Here is a 24,646-nt window from a genome sequence, read left to right as displayed (position 1 = left end):
TTATTTCCTGAGTGACAACTGTGCTAGATACAGAATTCAAAATTGACAGTTCTTTTATTTCAGCACTTGAAATATTGTGCCACTTCCAATGGCGCCCATGGTTTCAAATGAGAAATCTATTGTTATTTGAATTGATATTCCCCATAGGTACTGCATCATTTCTACCTGGCTACTTTCAAGACTTTTTTTTTTGTCTTTAGGTTTCTGGTCCTCTACTCTATTCCACTTATCTGTCTATTCCGTCACCAATACCACAATGTCTTGTGGTACCATTGTAGCTTTATAGTAAGCCTTGCTGTCAGGTAGTGTCAGCCCTCAAACTTTGCCCTCCTCCTTCAATCTTATGTTGGCTATTCTGGGTCTCTTGTCTCTCCATATAAACTTTAGCATCAGTTTGTCAATATCCACAAAATAATTTGCTAAGATTCTGAATAGGATTACATTGAATTTATAGATCAAGTTGGGAAGAACTGATCTTAGATCAAAAGACAACACTGAGTCTTTTGATCCATGAACAAGCAACATCTCTCCATTTATTTAGTTCTTTGTTGATTTTGTTCATCAGAGTTTTGTTGATTTCTTCATATAGATCTTATACATATTTTGTTAGACTTATCCCCAGTATTTCACTTTTGGGAGTGCTGATGTAAATGGCATTGTTCCTAAGTTCAAATGCTACTTCTTCATTGCTGATACACAGGAAAGCAGTTTACTTCTGTATATTAATCTTGTGTCCTGTGCCTTTAGATTTCAAGAGTTTAATTCAAGATGCATTTGGTGTAGATTTCCTTGGGTTTATCCTATATGGGATTTGCACAGTTTCTTGGGTCTGTAGATTTGTTTCTTTTGCCAAATTTGGTAAAATTTCAGCCATATTTCTTTCAAATACGCTTTCAGTCCCATTCTCTCTTTTCCTTCTGGGACTTCAATAACACGAATGCTGTATCTTTTGTCCTTCATAGATCATTTTCTCTAGTCTGTTTTCTGTTTAGATTGGGTGAATTCTATGGTTTTGTTCTCAGGTTTACTGATGCTACCGTCTATTATTCATGGTCACTCTACTATTGAGCCCATCCAGCCACTTTTTCATTGTTGTTGCTGCTACTGTGCTTTTCAATTCTAAAATTTCCATTTGGTTCTAATATCATTTTAAATTTGGTTCTAATTAATTTTATTTGGTTTGTTGCTAAGATTTTGTTTTTTTGTTTCAAGATATTTTAAATTGATTTTGAAGCATTTTTATAACAGCTAGTTTAAAATTCTGAGAAAATTCCAACATCTGATTCACCATGTGTTGGTGTCTGTTGCCTTTTCTAATTCAAGTTGCAGTTTCCTTTGTTATTGGTATGATGAGTGATTTTCTATTGTATCTTGAATATTTTGTCTATTATGTTAGAACATCACTAACATAGGGTCTTATTAAATCTTTTATTTTAGCAGGTTGTCACCCTGTTTAGTTTTAGCATGTGGATCTTGGCCTACTTTTCTGGGCTATTGTTCAAATGGCAGGTTAATTTTCAGAGCCTTTGTGGTCTTATTTGGCTTGCTTTGTTTATCTGGTACCACTGGGCTCCCGCTGGTCCCTGCTAGTGCTGCCTGAGTGGGTAAAAGGAGTGTTGCCAAGTGCCTCTTGGTGGGGAAAGTCTGTAATGGCCCTAGGTTTCCCCTCAGTTTCCAAGTGTCTCTGAGTAGTAAAGGCAAGTCATGAGTCCACAGAGACAAACAGGCTTCCCAGAATGTGCCCTTTGCTACAGCTGGACCCCTCTTGCCAGTTCCACCCATCTGCCCCTGTGTCTCTTGGGCAGGGGAGAAGCAGCTCAAGCCCACACAGCCAAAGAGACTTAGGACTAGGCCAGTTGTAGCTGTGTCCTTTTTGCCAGTAGTGCCCACCTTGGGGTCTTTGGGTTGGGGAGGAGAGTCTCAAGCCCTCAAGGAGAAAGATGCTTCTCAGATTAGAATGCTTACTGTAGCAGAGTCTCTCTTGTCAGTTCTGCCTACCTGCCTTGATATCTCTCAGCAGAAAAGGGAAGTCTCAAGACAGGTAGGAAGGAGTATGCTTCTCCTCAGCACTCATATTCAGTGGGGGCTCATAGTTGATCCCCCTTGCCAATGGTATCGAATTTGCATGATGTTTTCAGAGGGACTCCCATTTGATTCAGGGGAGGCATGAACCTACCTGGACTGTGTTCTGTTGTTAGGTCAGGATGGGGAGGCCAGGAAACACCAGAACTAAGTGGCCTTCTTTTGTGGGGGGAATGCAAAATGCTATGGCTATGCTGTTCTTTCAGTCCTATGGTCCCGAACCAGATCACCTTCCTAGAACCATTCACAGTTCTCCTTTGGTTGTCTTCTGCACAAATTCCAGGACTTATAGTTGGATTTAGCTGGGAAAAATGGGTATATACCATCTCATCTGTACTGGAAGTCTCCCTATGGGTCTTTTCAATTATCTATTTTCTCTCTTGATTTTCAGTCAGTTCTTTCACTTTTATACATCTTTTTTTAAATTGAATGCCAGACTAAGTTTTATAAATATTTACCACATTATAAATATATACTATATATAGTTACATATAAATACATCATATATTATCACTAAGTATATAAAAACTATACAGATAACCTGAATCAATGATTGATGACAGTGTCTTCCTCCAGAGAAGATTTATATCTGCTTCTAGCAAGCAACAAAGCTAGGAACAGATCTTAATCCAATCAAGGATTGAGGTGATTTGAAAGCTTGGCTTCAGCTTTTTTTGAGAGCTGATCTATTTTGAGTTCACCCTTAAGCATAAAGTGTAGTCTATCCTTAAGGGTTCTCAGCTAAAAGCTTGGGGTGTTTTCCAGTGCCTGTCATTCTTTGCAAGCTCTGAACTCCAATTCTGTCCCCCAATTCTGCATGACTACCAAAATCTCTGCTTAGAATCTCAGCCTCTCTGCCACCACTTTCTGCTCAACCTCTTAGCTATGTTTCAAATCAGCCAATCACTCCATGGGGAAACCTATACCAAAGGTTGGCCTCACCCCTCTGTGCTCTCCTTTTCTCCAAAATTTTGGCCTCTCAAGTCCTTGTTGTCTGCCTTGCTCACTCTCCAAAGCCTCCAAACAAACTTTAAAAAAAATATTTTTCCAGCTTTTCTAGTTGTTCTCAGTTGGAGTGCTGCCTTAGAAAAAGCTATTCTGCCATTGATAGAAACAGAAATCTCCCCAATAGCTTGTGATGTGATACGATAATACGTTCCAGGCTCATACTATAGATTTTCTGACTCCAACCTGAAATAAAACATTTTTCCAATGTACCCCAGGTTCCTTCTAGTGAGAACTATTTTTTAAGAGAACAAAGTCTGACACTAGAAGTGCTTAATGCTACCTAGCTTAATTTCTGAGATTTTTCAGTAGAGAGAATTAGGAAATACATTTTTAAAAGGGAAAAAATACATCATGAGCTCATACTGACATTTCCAACTCAAATTTAGGATCCTAGAATTCTTACCCAACTCTCTGATTATATCTCTTTTCCATTCAAAAATCTAGGGTCTCAATCCAATATAAGTATTCACTTGTTTACTTTATGATACACACCTCCAGAATAACAATACCAATATTACTACCAGTTATACGATTACTAGAAACCGTTTATGATATCTTTGCAGTTCCTTATCCTTGGGAGTATATACCACTAGAAACATCCAAATTACTATACTTCAAGGTGACCTGAAATAGTCTCTATGTGCTTCAGCCTCAAACTTGATATACATTTAGGTTCACGTTTCATTTTGCATTTAGGAATTACCTTTTTTCTCTAATTTTATTTCATTTTTGTTTTATAATATGGTAAAGCATTTGCATGATTCTAAAACCTAATCCACAAAGTACATTCAGAAGTCTAGGTTCTATACCTGTTTCTGCCACCCCATTCCCTCCCTTTCCTTAGAGTAATCATTTTTCTTAGTTTTTGGTTTATCATTCCTTTGTTTGGTCTATGTATATACACAACAATGTAGGTGTATATATTTGTATAGCCCCCTTATTTGAAAACTAGTAGCATACAATGCCATTGTTTTGCTCCTTGCTTTTTCCATTTAACAATATAGTCTTGAGATGACCACATAACTGATATGTAGATTATCCTCATTCCTTTTTATAGCTACTCCATTTATAGTACTCCATTGTGTGGACATACCATATTTTTTTTAACTAGTCCTCTTAGTAATCTGAGCTCAGACTAACCTGCTATTGAATTTTGTTTCATAATTCAAGTTCACATAAAAATGCAAGTAGTCTCACTGAGGAGGACAGATCAACTAATCTGCTGGTATTCTGGCCTCTGCTGTCACAGTATTAAGCAAAGAAGTTAACTATATAACCAAGAAAAAAATACACTGACAAATTTAGCCCCTGCCCAAATCCATGATATAGGGTTCTCAACTGGAGTATACAACAAAATCACCCATAGAGGCTTAAAAAACAAACGATAAATGATAGGGCCACAACACTAACCACTCTCAGATGGGACCCAGCATTGCATTAGTGTCTTTAAAAGCTCCACAAATGATTCTAATACATACTCTGAATTAAGAACAAATCTTCCACATACAATCTTGGAATCTAGGTGTTGAAGTAAGTGGCTGAATTTTTGACACCAATACTAAAAATATTTCTACATTCTAAACTTTCATTTTTAGTTAGAAATTTTTGATCTAATAATTCTTTAAAATCAACATACAATGAGAAAAGTTCATCATGAAAATTTATAGTAATAGCCCTAAAATGTAACAGATTAAGCACATGTCCTAATTACTTAAAAATAATAAATCTATAACTATCATGAGTGCTATATGCTTTAATGTTTAGAATATCCTACTATAACCATCCATAATGATAATCAAAACTACCACAAGGTAATATGGATCCCTCACATTTGTAAAAAATAATAAATCATCTACCTTGAAAGACTCCATAAAAGGGACAATTCCTTTGCTCAAATCCTGGGCTCTGTCCTTGGAGTTGTCCTGAATCCAGTTCTCTATGATCCCCCTAGATGCAATCCCATATGCATTCACAGCTTCCTCTAGTGTCTATATGATAACAACTGCCCAAACTATATTTCTAGCACAAAGCCAGACCCCTTTCAGACTAATATTTCCTGTATTAAAAATTTAAGTAATTAAAAAAAAATTAAGTAATTAAATCCACTTCTTTTTACCTCTTGGTTTTTCTTTTTTCCCCCCACAATTTTGTCATCATCCACCCTACCTTTCAAAACTTATCAACTCTTCCTTTACCTCACCCCATTCACTCAGCCTACAAAACCACTCCAATTTTTGTCCCTCTTCTCTCCCCATTTTGTCCCTCTTCTATCCCTAGGCCAATGATGCCCTAGGTTAAATTCTCATCCAAGCTTATTCCTACAGTAGCTCAGCCCAACTCCCTGAACTGGCCAGTCTTCTATACAGACGGTCTTAAATTCTGTCCCCAAACATATCTGCATTTAAGGGTGAAGACAAAATAAAGACAATAGACAAAATGTGATACCCTTGCCAAAAGAAAACCTCATGAACATAGATATAAAAACCCAAAACAAAATATTACCAAATCAAATCCAGAAAATCTACATTAAAAAATATATCATGGCCAAATTGAGTTCATTTCAGGGATATTAAGGATGGTCAAACAATTAGAAAGTCTATCAGTGTAACTTAACACATTAACAGATTAAAGGACAAAAGCTATATGATCACTGGTTACCTACTATGTGCCAGGCACTATTCTAGAAGATTTCTTTGAAGTCAGAAACAAGACTGTTCAACAATGTCCTATAGACCTTAAACAATTCAATAATTAGACAAGAAAAAGAAGCACAGAGTATACAGATCAGAAATAAACTATTACAGGCTTCCCTGGTGGTGCAGTGGTTAAGAATCCGCCTGCCAATGCAGGGGACACGGGTTTGAGCCCTGGTCCGTGAGGATCCTACATGCTGCAGAGCAACTAAGCCCATGCGCCACAACTACTGAGCCTGCGCTCTAGAGCCCGTGAGCCACAACTACTGACCCTGCGTGCTACAACTACTGAAGCCCACACACCTAGAGCCCATGCTCCGCAACATGAGAAGCCACTGCGATGAGAAGCCCGTGCACCGCAATGAAGAGTGGTCCCCGCTCGCCGCAACTAGAGAAAGCCCGCGTGCGGCATTGATGACCCAGTGCAGCCAAAAATAAATAAATTTATTTTAAAAAAAGAAAGAAACTATTACAACTTATTGGCAGCATGATTATCAACATAGAAAACTTAGTAGAATTCACAAGCTCTAAGTACTACAAGAATTTCAGAAGGTTTCCTAGATATAAGTTCAATATATAAGAAAATCAATTCTGCTTTTGCATTTCTACCATCACAACGATGGTAAGAATCGGACAGTTTCTGGTTCAAGGAGGATTAGAGAGTTTCGACACCCCATCCCTACCAGATAAGCCCAGCTAAGCTCCTGCCTAGACCCATACAGGTAAACTCACCAGAGATCAGCCAAGTCACCCAGATAACCATAGAGACTTATGAGCTAAATATTGCTTACTGTTATAATGATAATACTGATAAAAATAAAAATAAAAATTTCATTCCTATGTACTACAGTAACCAATTAGGTTTAGCAACAGCAACAAAATTATACATCTAGGGGTAAATCCAATAAAAGTATGTGAGACCATTTGGAAAAAAGTTATAAGAATTTACTTAAAGACATAAAAGGTATCTAAATAAGTGGAAATATAAAGCATGTTCTAGATGATAAGACTCTATTGATAAACATGACGAACTTCTCCAGGCTAATCTCAATATCAGGTGAAATTCCAATCAAAAATCTCAACAAGGATTTTTGTTGAAATAAAAGGAACAAAGGGCTAAAAACAACCAGGAGAAATTTGAAGTTTTATGTAACTAAGGTGTATTTCAAATCTGTAGGGAGGAAAGTATAGTATTATATAAATGGGACTGGGACAACTGCTTACCAAATAAAAATAACTAAATTAGGTCATAACAAACTATACATAAAAATAAATTACAGGTAGAAGAAAGATCAAAAAGTGAAAAAGCAGGGCTTCCCTGGTGGTGCAAGGGCTGAGAGTCCGCCTGCTGATACAGGGGACACAGGTTCGTGCACCGGTCCGGGAAGATCCCACATGCCGCGGAGCGGCTGGGCCCGTGAGCCATGGCCGCTGAGCCTGCGCGTCCGGAGCCTGTGCTCCGCAACGGGAGAGGCCACAACAGTGAGAGGCCCGCGTACCGCAAAAAAAAAAAAAAGAAGAAAAAAAAAAGTGAAAAAGCAAATATTTTTTAACGTTGAGGAAGAAATACAGGAGAATATCTTGACAAGGTCAGTAAAGGAAAGGAATTTTTTAATATAACAAAAAGAGCACAAACCATAAAGGAAAAAAAGTGATAAAATTGACTACATTAAAATTTAAATTTCTGTTAAAAACACACCATAAAGAAAGTTAAAGACAAGCCATAATTGCTGGTGGTAATGTAAGTTGGCTAAATCTCTATGGAAAGCTTTTTGGAAAGCTTTTTGGCAATACCTAACAAAATCTAAAATGCACATATCCCTCTGATAAAGCAATTTTACTTCTGAGAACTAAACCTAAAAATACACCCAGAAATGTGTGAAATGACATGGATACAAGGTCATTCAACACCTTTATATAAATTAAGACACAACCAGGCAATGGAATACCAAAGAATTTTTTTTTCAAATGTACTGGTATGAATCTCTAAGATATGCTGCTCAGTGAGGATGGAGAGGGAAAAGCAAAGTACAGATCATTGGGGAAATATGCCATTCTTATGTAAAAAGGAGGAGGAAGAACATACAAAATATGCAATTGTTTATATATGCTGCTAACATATCTGGAAAGCTACACAACTGATGACAGACTATTCCCAGAGAGGGAAAGGAAAACTTTCTATCATATATCCCTTTGTAGCTTTTGAATGCATTACCAATTTAAGAAAAGACCATATTTCATCTGTTCAAAGACATGCTTTTCTTTTCTCATTTAATATCTCTGAAATCAAGGTGCTTCTTAGAACTGATACCAATATCTTAATAATACTAGAAACATTTTTCTTTCTTAGTAGTACATAAAGTAATGGTGTATCTTATAATTGATGGCATCTTAGATTCAACAAAATTAAGTAAAAATTTCTTAATAAATTTTTTAAAAATATAATTTTGGATTTACAGAAAAGTTGCAGAGATGATACAGTGAATTCCCAGACACCTCTTATCCAGTTTCACCTAATGATAACATATTAAATTACTATGATACATTTGCCAGACTAAGAAACCAATATTGGTACTTTTCTATTCCCTAAACGCCAGACTTTATTCGAAGTTCTCCAGTTTTTACACTAATATACTATTTTCTGTTCCAGGATACCACATTACATTTATTCATCATGTCTCCTTTGTCTCCCCCCTGGTCTATGACAGTTTCTTAGTGTTTCCTTGTTTTTCACGACCTTGACAGTTTTGAGATAGTGTACTATCAAGCATTTTGTGGAATGTCCCTCAATTTGTCTGATGTTTTTCTCATGATTACATTGGGGTTACGGGGCTTTGGGAAAAACGCCACAGAAGCAACATACCCTCCTAATCACATCATATCAGGGGGCACATGATATCAACACATTTTACCACAGCAATGTTAACCCTGATCATTTGGTCAAGGTAGTGCTTGCCAAGTTTCTCCACTGTAAAGTTACTATTTTTCCCCTCTCCATATTCTACTCTTTGGATAAGAGTCACTAAATACTGCCTATACTTAAGGAGGGCAGTGGAGAGAAATTAAGCTCCGCATCCTAGACAGGGAAGTATCTGCTTATAATATTCAGAATTCTTCTGTAATATTTGTTCCTTCTTATCAATTATTTATCCAATCAATTATAGGTAAAATTTTTGAACTGTAAAATAAAATAAGCCATTTACTAAAAGAAGATCATTGCTGCATATATAATCCCAGGATTAATATACAGAATATATGAAGAACTCCTATAAACTAATTTAAAAATCAACCCAAATGACAAATGGGCAAAAGGCAAGGAAAAGCAATTCAAATGAACATAAATGAAATATGGCCTTTAAACATATTGAAAGATAGTCACTCTTACTAGTAATCAAGAGAATGCAAAATAAAACCACCATATACAATTTCATACCCATCAGATTGGAGTGAAAAAAAAAACTAGAACACCCAAACATGAACGAGTAAAATGAACCCAAACATGGGAGTAAAATCTAGACCAATCCCTTTTAAGAACAATTTAGTAATATCTAAAATTGAAGTGCTCTGACCCAGCAATTTTACTCCTAATGACTAGGTAACAAATCCTTTTGAAAGTCAGGTGGTTTCCAATTTTTTGCTTACAACAAAACTGAAGGCAGATATAACTCAGCTGTTGCCTGGTACATACTTAAAACGAATTTTCGATGAAAGACTATCATTTGACTTTTGGCATATAATTTAGAAGGAGTTCAAATACTTGACAGACCCTGCCACAACAAAGTTTCTTCCATTTAAAGATACTTATTTGGGACTTCCCTCGTGGTCCAGTGGTTAAGAATCTGTCTTGCAATGCCACATGCCACAGGGAAACTAAGCCTGCGTGCCACAATTAATGAAAGATCCCGCGTGCTGCAACTAAGCCCCAATGCAGCCAAAAAATAAATAAATAAATATTTTTAAAAATAATTTTAAAACTTATTTATGTTAACAAGTTTTATTAGTTTTACATTTACCAAAAGGGGAAAAGGGATTAATATTTACACTAAACTCTGTCTCGTTCTAACAGTAAATTATTTCATCACAGATTTTTTTTTTTTTTTTTTGGCTGTGTTGGGTCTTCATTGCTGCGTGAGGGCTTTCTCCAGTTGCGGCGAGCCGGGGCTACTCCTCATTGCAGTGTGCGGGCCTCTCACTGTGGTGGCTTCTCCTTGTGGAGTACAGGCTCTAGGCGCGCAGGCTCAGTAGTTGCGGTGCACGGGCTTAGTTGTTCTGCAGCATGTAGGATCCTCACAGACCAGGGCTCGAACCCGTGTCCCTGCATTGGCAGGCAGATTCTCAACCACTGTGCCACCAAGGAAGTCCCTCATCACAGATTTTTAAAAGTACTATCCATCTCAACAAGAGATGCTTTTCCAATAAAAAATGTTTAAAAGTTTTTTCAAAAAACGTGTATTAGATTTGTGTTATTTGCTCAGCTATATACTACAAGTAACTGTAATAATTAGTTAATTCAGAAGAAAATCTTCAGCATGTGAGGTCTCATGGTCATAGAAAGCTGAAAAAAATCATTTATTTACAAATCCTTATTACAGAAAAGATAGGATACTCAAACTATCTTCAAGCACAGAACTATATTAGAATAAACTTCTATGGGGGAAATACACGTACACACACAAATTAGTGCACGTAAAACTGGTGAAATCTGAATAAGGTTGATGGACTGTATCAATGCCAATATTCTGGTTGTGCTCTTGTACTATGGTTATGCAAGATGTTACTATTAAGAGAAACGAGTGACAGATATAAGAAATCTATCATTTCTTAGAACTGTATATGGATCGACGATTATCTCAAAATAAAACTTTTTTAAAACTATATATGAAGATTTTGAAACTTATTACAAAACTACTTATTACAAACTAATCAGCATGGTCTGGTACTGACATAACAACAAACATATAGGTCAATGGAACATAACTGTGAGTCTAGAAATAAACCCATTCATCTAGAGTTAACTGATTTTTGACATGGGTACCAGGACCATTCAATGGGGGAAAAATAGTCTCTTCAATAAATGGTGCTGGAACAACTGGATATCCACATGCAACAAAATGAAGTGGAACCACCACCTCACACAGCATGTACAAAAATTAATTCAAAATGGATCAAAGACCAAAATGTAAAAGCTAACCCTATAAAACTCTTAAAAAGAAAACACAGGTGTAAATCTTCATGACCTTGGATTAGGAAATGGTTTCCTAGATAAGAAAGACACTTAAAGCACAAGCAAATGAACAAAAAAAAAAAGAAAAGAAAAATTAGACTTCATCAAAATTTTAAACTTTTGTATGTAAAAAGCATTATCAAGGTTGTTCTTGTGAAAAACAACCAACAAAATAAGAGGAAATTATTTGCAAATCATATATCTGAAAAGGGTCTAATATCCAGAACATATAAAGAACTCTTACAACACAACAATAAAAAGACAAATAATTTTGAAAATGGTCAAACGATTGGAGTAGACATTTTTCCAAAGGAGATATACAAATGGCCACACAGGCACATGAAAAGATACTAAAAACCAAGTCATTAGGGAAATACAAATCAAAGCCATAATGAGATACCAGCTTGTACTTACTAGGATAGCCATTCATTCATTTATTTATATAAATAATTTTATAACAATAAATGAATGGGACTTCCCTGGTAGTCCAGTGGTTAAGAATCTACCTTCCAATGCAGGGGACACAGGTTTGATCCCTGGTTGGGGAACTAAGATCCCACATGCCATTGGGCAACTAAGCACGCGCGCACAACTAGAGAGCCCACGTGACGCAACTACCGAGCCTGCGCACCACAACCAGAGAGAAGTCCCCACGCCACAACTAGAGAGACGCCCACGCACTGCAACGAAGAGCCCTCGCTCTGCAACGAAACATTCCACATGCCGCAACAAAGATCCCGCGTGCTGCAACTAAGACCAATGCAACCAAATAAATATTTTTTAAAAAAATAAATGAATGAAAAGCTCTCTGCTCCTCCCGTTCGACAGACAGCCGTGTCTTGTGTGCAGTGCCAGCTGCGTCCCGGAGACAAGATGGTGAAGATCGGAGCGAATGGATTTGGCCGTATTCGGTGCCTGGTCACCAGGGCTGCTTTTAACTCTGGCAAAGTGGACATTGGTGCCATCAATGACCCCTTCATTGACCTTCACTACATGGTCTACATGTTCCAGTATGATTCCATCCATGGCAAGTTCCATGGCACAGTCAAAGCTGAGAACGGGAAGCTTGTCGTCAATGGAAAGGCCATCACCATCTTCTAGGAGTGAGATCCCACCAACATCAAATGGGGTGATGCTGGTGATAAGTATGTGGTGGAGTCCACCGGCGTCTTCACCACCACGGAGAAGGCCGGGGCTCACTTGAACGGTGGAGCCAAGAGGGTCATCATCTCTGCCCCTTCTGCCGATGCCCCCATGTTTGTCATGGGCGTGAACCATGAGAAGTATGACAACCACCTCAAGATTGTCAGCAATGCCTCCTGCACCACCAACTGCTTGGCCCCCCTGGCCAAGGTCATCCATGACCACTTCGGCATCGTGGAGGGACTCATGACGACGGTCCATGTCATCACTGCCACCCAGAAGACCATGGATGGCCCCTCCGGGAAGCTGTGGTGTGATGGCCGAGGGGCTGCCCAGAACATCATCCCTGCTTCTACTGGCGCTGCCAAGGCTGTGGGCAAGGTCATCCCTGAGCTGAATGGGAAGCTCACTGGCATGGCTTTCCACGTCCCCACCCCCAACGTGTCCGTCGTGGATCTGACCTGCCGCCTGGAGAAACCTGCCAAATACGAGGACATCAAGAAGGTGGTGAAGCAAGCAGTGGACGGCCCCCTCAAGGGCATCCTGGGCTACACTGAGGACCACGTTGTCTCCTATGACTTCAACAGTGACACCCACTCTTCTACCTTCAATGCTGGGGCTGGCATCGCCCTCAACGACCACTTTGTCAAGCTCATTTCCTGGTATGACAATGAATTTGGCTACAGCAACAGGTGGTGGACCTCATGGTCCACATGGCCTCCAAGGAGTAAGAGTCCCTGGACCACCAGCCCCAGCAGGAGCACGAGAGGAAGAGAGAGGTCCTCTGCTGCTGGGGAGTCCTTGCCCCAACTCCGTCCTCCAACACACTTGAGAATCTCCCGACCTCCACGTGGTTTCCATCCCAGACCCCCTGAGGAAGGGGAGGAGGAGGGGCTTAGGGAGCCCTACCTTGTCATGTACCATCAATAAAGTACACTGTACCCAGAAAACAAATAAATAAATAAATAAAACTTCAGAAAATAAGTATTGATGAGAACATGGAGAAAATGCAACTCTCATACACTGCTGGTAGGAATGTAAACTGGTACAGTTGCTGTGAAAAAGTTTGGCACTTCCTCAAAAAGTAAACATTGAGTTACCATGGACCCATCAATTCCACTCCTAGGCAAACACCCAAGAGACATACCCATATGTCCACTCAAAAATTTGTACATGAATGTTCACAGCAGCATTATTCATAATAGGCAAAGGGTGGAAGCAACCCAAATGTCCATCAACTAATGGATGGAAAAATAAGATGTGGTATATGTATACTATGGAATATTATTCAGCCATAAAAAGGAATGAAGTACTGATATATGATACAACATGGATGAATCTTGAAAACATTACACTAAGTAAAAGAAGTCAGTCACAAATGACCACAAATGCCTAGGACAGAAAATCCGTAAGCAGAAAGTAGACTGTGGTTGTCAGGCACTGGGAGGAAGGAGGAATGGGGAGTGACTGCTAACAAGTACAGGGTTTCTGTTTGGCATAATGAAAATATTCTGGAATTAGATAGTGATGATGGTTGCACAACTTTATGAATACACTAAAAATCACGTAACTGTACACTTTAAAATGGTGAGTTTTATGTTATCTGACATTTAGATCAGTGGACAGAATTCATAACCCAGGGGGGGAAAATTGTACAGAGGAATTAGAATGAAATAAGAAGTTAGGCAAAAAAAAAAAAAAGGGACACTGAAAAAATTGACTGTCGAAGAAGACCCTAAATGCGTATTTTTAAAAAGAGTGAGAATGAGGGAGCTGGAAGAGGGAAGAGATATGGGAACATATGTATATGTATAACTGATTCACTTTGTTATAAAGCAGAAACTAACACACCATTGTAAAGCAATTTTACTCCAATAAAGATGTTTTTAAAAAAAAAAGAGTGAGAATGGTTAACAAACTGCTATAAAATTTGCAGGTACCCAATAAATGGATTTTTTCAGTAACTCTATTTATAATACACCAGAAATGACATTCTTTGCAACTACATAAAGACCTTTTTTAAAAATGGTGTATGTCAACTGCATGTTAACCTAAAAGTACTCAAGGAAGTAAACAGAATTTTTAAATATTTTGGAGGTACTTCAAAATTTGAAGATCAAAGCCCTAGAGAAAAATCATACACAGGTACACAAAGAGATATGTAAAAATGTTAATTGTAGCACTGTTCATAACAGCAAAAGCTGGAAAAATCTAAATGCCCAGCAGCAGAAAACTAGGTAAATAAATTGGAATTCTGTAATGAATATAGCTATGAAATCAACTAGTACTACATTTATCAACACAAACATCTCAAAAGCATAAAAAAATAGGTTTAGGAGTGGGAAAAAAACATATTACAGAATGATTACTTTTTATAAAGTTTGAAAACATGATCTTGTTTTTGGAAATAAGACATTTGTGTGTGTGTGTGTGTGTGTGTGTGTGTGTATCTGTAGTGAAATAGAAACATACAAGAGAAATAATAAACATCAGCTTCACCACACTAGTTACCTCTGGGGAGAGTTAAGGTAAACAGAATGAGGAAGGAGTAATATAGGAACCTTGGTGATATCTGTAATGCTTTATATTACACAACTTATATAATTATGTAGTAATATTAATATGAAGGAATTCAGAAGAGCTAGGTTGCAAGTACACAGATGTTCATTTTATTATTCTTTGTATCTCTTCCACAAGCTTAAAATATTTCATGTTAAAAGGAAGTTAAAGTTAGCTCAGAGACTGAACCAGCACCAAATACATGCACCAAAGCAACCAGTTACTTGGTCAGGGTTGGTCAGTGTTTCTCAACCAGGAGTCCAAATGATGTTCCAATTAAAAGACAGTAATGGTATCTATTAAAAGAGACGCATAAGACATGATATTTAAATACATTTTAGGGAAGGGTACGAAATGAACCTAATTCTGCAAATTTGCCACAAGATCATCTTGCTAAACCTTCTGATTAAAATCCTTGTATAGGGGAAATCCAGGAAGATGGCGGAAGGGTAAGACGCGGAGATCACCTTCCTCCCCACAGATACACCAGAAATACATCTACACGTGGAACAACTCCTACAGAACACCTACTGAACGCTGGCAGAAGACCTCAGACCTCCCAAAAGGCAAGAAACTCCCCACGTACCTGGGTAGGGCAAAAGAAAAAAGAATAAAGAGAGACAAAAGAATAGGGATGGGACCTGCACCAGTGGGCAGGAGCTGTGACGGAGGAAAGGTTTCCACACACTAGGAAGCCCCTTCGCGGGCGGAGACTGCAGGTGGCAGAGGGGGGAAGCTTCGGAGCCGAGGAGGAGAGCGCAGCAACAGGGGCGCGGAAGGCAAAGCGGAGAGATTCCTGCACAGAGGATCGGTGCGACCAGCACTCACCAGCCCGAGAGGCTTGTCTGCTCACCGGCTGGGGCGGGCGGGGACTGGGAGCTGAGGCTCGGGCTTCAGTCGGAGCAAAGGGAGAGGACTGGGGTTGGCAGCGTGAACACAGCCTGCAGGGGGTTAGTGCACCACGGCTAGCCAGGAGGGAGTCCGGAGAACAGTCTAGACCTGTCGAAGAAGCAAGAGACTTTTTCCTCCCTCTTTGTTTCCTGGTGTGCAAGGATAGGGGATTAAGAGCGCTGCTTAAAGGACCTCCAGAGACAGGTGCGAGCCGCGGCTAACAGCGCGGATCCCAGAGACGGGCATGAGACGCTAAGGCTGCTGCTGCCGCCACCAAGAAGTCTGTGTGCGAACATAGGTCACTATCCACACCACCCCTCCCAGGAGCCTGTGCAGCCGCCACTGCCAGGGTCCCAGGATCCAGGGACAACTTCCCCGGGAGAACGCACGGCACGCCTCAGGATGGTGCAACGTCATGCTGGACTCTGCCGCTGCAGGCTCACCCCGCACTCCGTACCCCTCCCTCCCCCTGGCCTGAGTGAGCAAGAGCCCCTGAATCAGCGGCTCCTTTAACCCCGTCCTGTCTCAGCGAAGAACAGATGCCCTCCAGCGACCTACACGCAGAGGCGGGGCCAAATCCAAAGCTGAGCCTGGAGAGTTGTGAGAACAAAGAAGAGAAGGGGAAATCCCTCCCAGCCACATCAGAAGCAGCGGATTAAAGCTCCACAATCAATTTGACGTACCTGCATCTGTGGAATACCTGAATAGACAACGAATCATCCCAAATTGAGAGGGTGGATTTTGAAAGCAAGATTTATTATTTTTTCCCCTTTTCCTCTTTTTGTGAGTGTGTATGTGTATGCTTCTGTGTGAGATTTTGTCTGAATAGCTTTGCTTTCACCATTTGTCCTAGGGTTCTATCCGTCCTTTTTGTTTTTTACTTTTTAAAAAAAATTTGTTTAATAATTATTTTTTATTTCAATAACTTTATTTTATTTTATCTTACTTTATTTTCTTTTGTCCTCTTTCTTTCTTTCTTTCTACTTTTTCTCCATTTTATTTCGAGCCGTGTGGATGAAAGGCTCTTGGTGCTGCAGCCAGGAGTCAGTGCTGTGCCTCTGAGGTGGGAGAGCCAACTTCAGGACACTGCTCCACAAGAGACTTCCCAGTTCCACATAATATCAAATGGCGAAAATCTTCCAGAGATCTCCATATCAACACCAACACCCAGCTTCACTCAACAACCAGCAAGCTACAGTGCTGGACACCCTATGCCAAACAACTAGCAAGACAGGAACACAAGCCCACCCATTAGCAGAGAGGCTGCCTAAAATCATAATAAGTCCACAGACACCCCAAAACACACCACCAGATGTGGACCTGCCCACCAGAAAGACAACATCCAGCCTCATCCACCAGAACACAGGCACTAGTCACCTCCACCAGGAAGCCTACACAACCCACTGAACCAACTTTAGCCACTGGGGACAGACACCAAAAACAACGGGAACTACAAACCTGCAACCTGCAAAAAGGAGACCCCAAACACAGTAAGATAAGCAAAATGAGAAGGCAAAAAAACACACAGCAGATGAAGGAGCAAGATAAAAACCCACCAGACCTAACAAATGAAGAGGAAATACGCAGTCTACCTGAAAAGTAATTCAGAATAATGATAGTAAAGATGATCCAAAATCTTGGAAATAGAATGGAGAAAATTCAAGAAACATTTAACAAGGACCTAGAAGAACTAAAGACGAAACAAGCAACGATGAACAACACAATAAATGAAATTAAAAATACTCTAGAAGGGATCAATAGCAGAATAACTGAGGCAGAAGAACGGATAAGTGACCTGGAAGATAAAATAGTGGAAATAACTACTGCAGAGCAGAATAAAGAAAAAAGAATGAAAAGAACTGAGGACAGTCTCACAGACCTCTGAGACAACATTAAGTGCACCAACATTCAAATTATAGGGGTTCCAGAAGAAGAGAAAAAGAAAGGGACTGAGAAAATATTTGAAGAGATTATAGTTGAAAACTTCCCTAATATGGGAAAGGAAATAGTTAATCAAGTCCAGGAAGCACAGAGTCCCATACAGGATAAATCCAAGGAGAAACACGCCAAGGCACATATTAATCAAACTGTCAAAAATTAAATACAAAGAAAACATATTAAAAGCAGCAAGGGAAAAACAACAAATGACACACAAGGGGATCCCCATAAGGTTTACAGCTGATCTTTCAGCAGACACTCTGCAAGCCAGAAGGGACTGGCAGGAAATATTTAAAGTGATGAAGGAGAAAAACCTACAACCAAGATTACTCTACCCAGCAAGGATCTCATTCAGATTTGATGGAGAAATTAAAACCTTTACAGACAAGCAAAAGCTGAGAGAGTTCAGCACCACCAAACCAGCTTTACAACAAATGCTAAAGGATCTTCTCTAGGCAAGAAACACAAGAGAAGGAAAAGATCTACAATAACAAACCCAAAACAATTAAGAAAATGGGAATAGGAACATACATATCAATAATTACCTTAAATGTAAATGGATTAAATGCTCCCACCAAAAGACACAGACTGGCTAAATGGATACAAAAACAAGACCCATATATATGCTGTCTACAAGAGACCCACTTCAGACCTAGAGACACATACAGACTGAAAGTGAGGGGATGGAAAAAGGTATTCCATCCAAATGGAAACCAAAAGAAAGCTGGAGTAGCAATTCTCATATCAGACAAAATCGACTTTAAAATAAAGACTATTACAAGAGACATAGAAGGACACTACATAATGATCAAGGGGTCAATCCAAGAAGAAGATATAACAATTGTAAATATTTATGCACCCAACATAGGAGCACCTCAATACATAAGGCAAATAATAACAGCCATAAAAGGGGAAATCGACAGTAATACATTCACAGTAGGGGACTTTAACACCCCACTTTCACCAATGGACAGATCATCCAAAATGAAAATAAATAAGGAAACACAAGCTTTAAATGATTCATTAAAGGAGATGGACTTAATTGATATTTATAGGACATTCCAGCAACAGAATACACATTTTTCTCAAGTGCTCATGGAACATTCTCCAGGATAGATCATATCTTGGGGTCACAAATCAAGCCTTGGTAAATTTAAGAAAATTGAAATTGTATCAAGTATCTTTTCCGACTACAACTCTATGAGACTAGATATCAATTACAGGAAAAGGTCTGTAAAAAATACAAACACATGGAGGCTAAACAATACACTACTTAATAAAGAAGTGATCACTGAAGAAATCAAAGAGGAAATAAAAAAATACCTAGAAACAAATGACTGGAGACATGACAACCCAAAACCTATGGGATGCAGCAAAAGCAGTTCTAAGAAGGAAGTTTGTAACAATACAACCCTACCTTAAGAAACAGGAAACATCTCGAATAAACAACCTAACCTTGCACCTAAAGCAATTAGAGAAAGAAGAACAAAAAAACCCCAAAGTTAGCAGAAGGAAAGAAATCATAAAGATCAGATCAGAAATAAATGAAAAAGAAATGAAGGAAATGATAGCAAAGATCAATAAAACTAAAAGCTGGTTCTTTGAGAACATAAACAAAATTGATAAACCATTAGCCAGACTCATCAAGAAAAAAAGGGAGAAGACTCAAATCAATAAAATTAGAAATGAAGAAGGAGAAGTAACAACTGACACTGCAGAAATACAAAAGATCATGAGAGATTACCACAAGCAACACTATGCCAATAAAATGGACAACCTGGAAGAAATGAACAAATTCTTAGAAATGCACAACCTGACAAGACTGAATCAGTAAGAAATAGAAAATATGAACAGACCAATCACAAGCACTGAAATTGAAACTGTGATTAAAAATCTTCCAACAGGGCTTCCCTGGTGGCGCAGTAGTTGAGAGTCCGCCTGCCGATGCAGGGGACACGGGTTCATGCCCTGGTCCTGGAAGATCCCACATGCCGTGTTGCGGCTGGGCCCGTGAAGCTATGGCCACTGAGCCTGCACGTCTGGAGCCTGTGCTCCGCAACGGGAAAGGCCACAGCAGCGAGAGGCCCGCGTACCGCAAAAAAAAAAAAAAAAATCCTCCAACAAACAAAAGCCCAGGACCAGATGCCTTCACAGGCGAATTCTATCAAACATTTAGAGAAGAGCTAACACCTATCCTTCTCAAACTCTTCCAAAATATAGCAGAGGGAGGAGCACTCCCAAACTCATTCTACGAGGCCACCATCACCTTGATACCAAAACCAGACAAGGAAGTCACAAAGAAAGAAAACTACAGGCCAATATCACTGAGGAACATAGATGCAAAAATCCTCAACAAAATACTAGCAAACAGAATCCAACAGCACATTAAAAGGATCATACACCATGATCAAGTGGGGTTTATTCCAGGAATGCAAGCATTCTTCAATGTACGCAAATCAATCAACATGATACACCATATTAACAAACTGAAGGAGAAAAACCATATGGTCATCTCAATAGATGCAAAGAAAGCTTTCGACAAAATTCAACACCGATTTATGATAAAAACCCTGCAGAAAGTAGGCATAGAGGGAACTTTCCTCAACATAATAAAATCCATATATGACAAACCCACAGCCAGCATCATCCTCAATGGTGGAAAAACTGAAAGCATTTCCACTAAGATCAGGAACAAGACAAGGTTGCCCACTCTCACCACTCTTATTCAACATAGTTTTGGAAGTTTTAGCCATATCAATCAGAGAAGAAAAGGAAATAAAAGGAATCAAATTGGAAAAGAAGAAGTAAAGCTGTCACTGTTTGCAGATGACATGATACTATACATAGAGAATCCTAAAGATGCCACCAGAAAACTACTAGGGCTAATCAATGAATTTGGTAAAGTAGCAGGATACAAAATTAATGCACAGAAATATATGACACTCCTATACACTAATGATGAAAAATCTGAAAGTGAAATCAAGAAAACACTCCCATTTACCATTGCAACAAAAAGAATAAAATATCTAGGAATAAACCTACCTAAGGAGACAAAAGACCTGTATGCAGAAAATTATAAGACACTGATGAAAGAAATTAAAGATGATACAAATAGATGAAGAGATATACCATGTTCTTGGATTGGAAGAATCAACATTGTGAAAATTACTATACTACCCAAAGCAATCTATAGATTCAATGCAATCCCTATCAAACTACCAGTGGCATTTTTCACAAAACTAGAACAAAAAATTTCACAATTTGTATGGAAACACAAAAGACCCCGAATAGCCAAAGCAATCTTGAGAACGAAAAACGGAGCTGGAGGAATCAGGCTCCCTGACTTCAGACTACACTACAAAGCTACAGTAATCAAGACAGTATGGTACTGGCACAAGAACAGAAATATAGATCAATGGAACAGGATAGAAAGCCAAGAGATAAACCCACGCACATATGGTCACCTTACCTTTGATAAAGGAGGCAGGAATGTACAGTGGAGAAAGGATAGCCTCTTCAATAAGTGGTGCTGGGAAAACTAGACAGGTACATGTAAAAGTATGAGATTAGAACACTCCCTAACACCATACATAAAAATAAGCTCAAAATGGATTAAAGACCTAAATGTAAGGCCAGAAACTATCAAACTCTTAGAGGAAAACATAGGCAGAACACTCTATGACATAAATCACAGCAAGATCCTTTTTGACCCACCTCCTAGAGAAATGGAAATAAAAACAAAAAATAAACAAATGGGACCTAATGAAACTTCAAAGCTTTTGCACAGCAAAGGAAACCATCAACAAGACCAAAAGACAACCCTCAGAATGGAAGAAAATATTTGCAAATGAAGCAACTGACAAAGGATTAACCTCCAAAATTTACAAGCAGCTCATGCAGCTCAACAACAAAAAAACAAACAGCCCAATCCAAAAATGGGCAGAAGACCTAAATAGACAGTTCTCCAAAGAAGATATACAGACTGCCAACAAACACATGAAAGAATCCTCAACATCATTAATCATTAGAGAAATGCAAATCAAAACTACAATGAGATCTCATCTCTCACCGGTCAGAATGGCCATCATCAAAAAATCTAGAAACAATAAATTCTGGAGAGGGTGTGGAGAAAAGGGAACACTCTTGCACTGCTGGTGGGAATGTGAATTGGTACAGCACTATGGAGGACAGTATGGAGGTTCCTTAAAAAACTACAAATAGAACTACCATATGACCCAGCAATCCCACTACTTGGCATATACCCTGAGAAAACCATAATTCAAAAAGAGTCATGTACCAAAATGCTCATTGCAGCTCTATTTACAATAGCCAGGAGATGGAAACAACCTAAGTGTCCATCATCGGATGAATGGATAAAGAAGATGTGGCACATATATACAATGGAATATTACTCAGCCATAAAAAGAAACGAAATTGAGTTATTTGTAGTGAGGTGGATGGACCTAGAGTCTGTCATACAGAGTGAAGTAAGTCAGAAAGAGAAAGACAAATACCGTATGCTAACACATATATATGGAATCTAAGAAAAAGAAATGTCATGAAGAACCTAGGGGTAAGACAGAAATAAAGACACAGACCTACTAGGGATGGACTTGAGGATATGGGGAGGGCTTGGAAGGGTAAGCTGTGACAAAGTGAGAGAGTGGCATGGGCATATATACACTACCAAACGTAAAATAGATAGCTAGTGGGAAGCAGCTGCATAGCACAGGGAGATCAGCTCGGTGCTTTGTGAGCACCCAGAGGGGTGGGATAGGGAGGGTGGGAGGGAGGGAGACGCAAGAGGGAAGAGATATGGGAGAAAAAAGAAAAATCCTTGTATAACTTTGCAAGATGTCTCCAGTATTTCAAAAACCAATGTGAAAGGGGAAAATTAAGTGACAATTACAGCCAATTTGGCCTTTTCATTCAATTTTGAAAAACCATCCACACAGGAAGTATGCTATTTGCAAAGGAATGCTTACATACAGCTGAAAACCACTATCTTTTTATCATTTAGAAACAAAACACAAAAAAATTCTAAGAAATAATTTTTAAAGCACAAATGCATGAATAACAAACATGAGGACAGGAAAGTTGTCTATTTCTATAGTATAAAGCAGAGCCAAATACAATCTCTATTTTAATATATATTCGATCCCCAAACTAAATGTCACTTTTTATTTGTGTATAAATAATGCTTCTCCTTACTCAATTAATTTAAAATACATGTTAAAGAGGGAAAAGAAATTTTTCTTTTTATATTATGAATATCATTACAAACTGTATTCAAAATGTATGTTATAATGTTTAATAGGAAGTTACTTTTTACTATTTAAAATCACCTTATCAAAAATAGGATACATTTTTTAATGTGTAATTAAGGTAGTCCACAAGATTATACATTTTTGTGAAAGGATTTGTGAATCAAAAAATATAGGAAACACTGGTCAAGAGGTTACTTTTGTGTCCCTTAACAGCACCTGACACAATTTCAGCCTCTAATGCTTATAGGCTTATTAATAAACAAATTAGAAAATCCTTAATTAGAATGTAAAAAGTACCAAGAGGAATTAATTGGAAAATTCATTCAACTTAATAACTGTACACCGTTAATGTCAAATTCTAAAACAATAAAGAGGCAATTCAGCCATAACTAAAATTGACTTCTATAAGTGAAAGAGAATTCTAGATAAGTAAACACGTTAATAAATAGCCTGAATTAAGCTTCACTCAAAATGTACTTGAAAAAAAAAATGAAAAAAAAATGAAAAAAAAAAATGTACTTGAAAAAACAGAAAACTTAAAGAATTAAAACCTGAAAGGATGAAATCAAACCACGGTCTCAGGTGTTAAAAGAAAAGCAGTTAAAGGGATATGACATCAATAAAAGGAGGAGAAAGAAAAAAGCAAGGTAAATAAAAGAAATTCACCCTAAGGAGGAAAAATTAGAAAAAGTCAGGCTAACAATAAAGGGCCAGTTTGAAAGTATAGGGAGAAAAGGAAAAATGGAAGGAAGAAAGCAACAAAACGAAGGATTAGATTAGTATATAACATATGAATAAGAGGCAGTTTTGCCATCATGCATTTGGGAAATCACAGAAAATAGTAAAGAGTATAAATGAGAAACAAGTTTCATAATAGGTTAGTGGCTGATGAATTTCTAGATACAATCATTAGGGAAAGTACAACCACAGTTTCATTTCAGTTTTAGGAACAAGATTGTATTTAAAGAGAAAAACCAATATGATTTCTGTTCAACCACGCTAACAGGTACCTACTTCTATATTTAATTCTCAAGATAAAGATAACCTACAAATTTATTCAATAAGTTAATCACAATTAGTAAAAACTGTTTTGATCATAAACATACTCTGCTTTTTTCCTATATATTTATCTGTCTTCTATACTGTAGTAAATAAAATGCATTTGCCTATCTTGGGAACCTTTCACAGAGGTAAAGTTTAAATGTCAGATACCTGCTTTCAAACATATTAGGCAATTATATTAAGACATTCATGCTAAATTTTTCTTTTTACTCAATAAACATATTTTTACCTTTTCATCTAAGTAAACTCTTCCAGGAATCAGCCAAAAGCTTGAAAGGTCTGTTATGTATTTTATATAAAGTTTCCACCCAAAATAACATAAATTCACACAACATAAGCACATATTTTGTTGATTCTTCCCATAATCCTCTCTTTTTTCCCTGTCACATATCAAGGGATGAATAACTGCCATTCAATGACTTGGCTCTCAACACAAAACAGTCTTCACTGCAGTAACCTCAACATTCCACATAGTGGGTCCCTCATGGAGTGAATTTCTGATAAACTGGGGGACCAGCATGATACGATATTTTCCAGACCATTCCCAATTTTCATCATCAACACTGAGTATTCACCAAACAGCAGGTTCTAAGAATAGGCAGCGATGTCACTGTCCTCACCCGCCCGGTACCGGCCCCACTTTCTGGTGACAGTGTGTTTTCCGTTTTCCTTCCCCTTTCTCAGTCCTTCCATCTATGAAGTTGGACCCTCATCCCCCAGCTCCAGAGAGGTACTCAACTCAGGTCTAATCAGTCAGAACATTCCCAGGACACTAGCCA

The 24,646-nt window shown here is 38.4% G+C and overlaps 1 protein-coding gene and 1 pseudogene across 6 annotated transcripts in view; one reads left to right on the top strand and one right to left on the bottom strand.

The window, feature by feature from the left end:
* ATRN (attractin) overlaps window positions 1-24,646 on the bottom strand; it is a 176,384-nt gene that overhangs the window by 144,733 nt on the left and 7,005 nt on the right. The window lies entirely within an intron of this gene.
* LOC307198996 (glyceraldehyde-3-phosphate dehydrogenase-like) lies at window positions 11,866-13,028 on the top strand (annotated as a pseudogene). Its single transcript has one exon. The product of its transcript is annotated as a glyceraldehyde-3-phosphate dehydrogenase-like (transcript).

The sequence above is a fragment of the Stenella coeruleoalba genome (genome assembly GCF_951394435.1).
Source record: "Stenella coeruleoalba genome assembly, chromosome: 15".
NCBI classification, from domain to species: Eukaryota; Metazoa; Chordata; class Mammalia; order Artiodactyla; family Delphinidae; genus Stenella; species Stenella coeruleoalba.
Note: the sequence above shows the minus strand (reverse complement) of the source record. Positions and strands in the feature narration are given on the sequence as shown.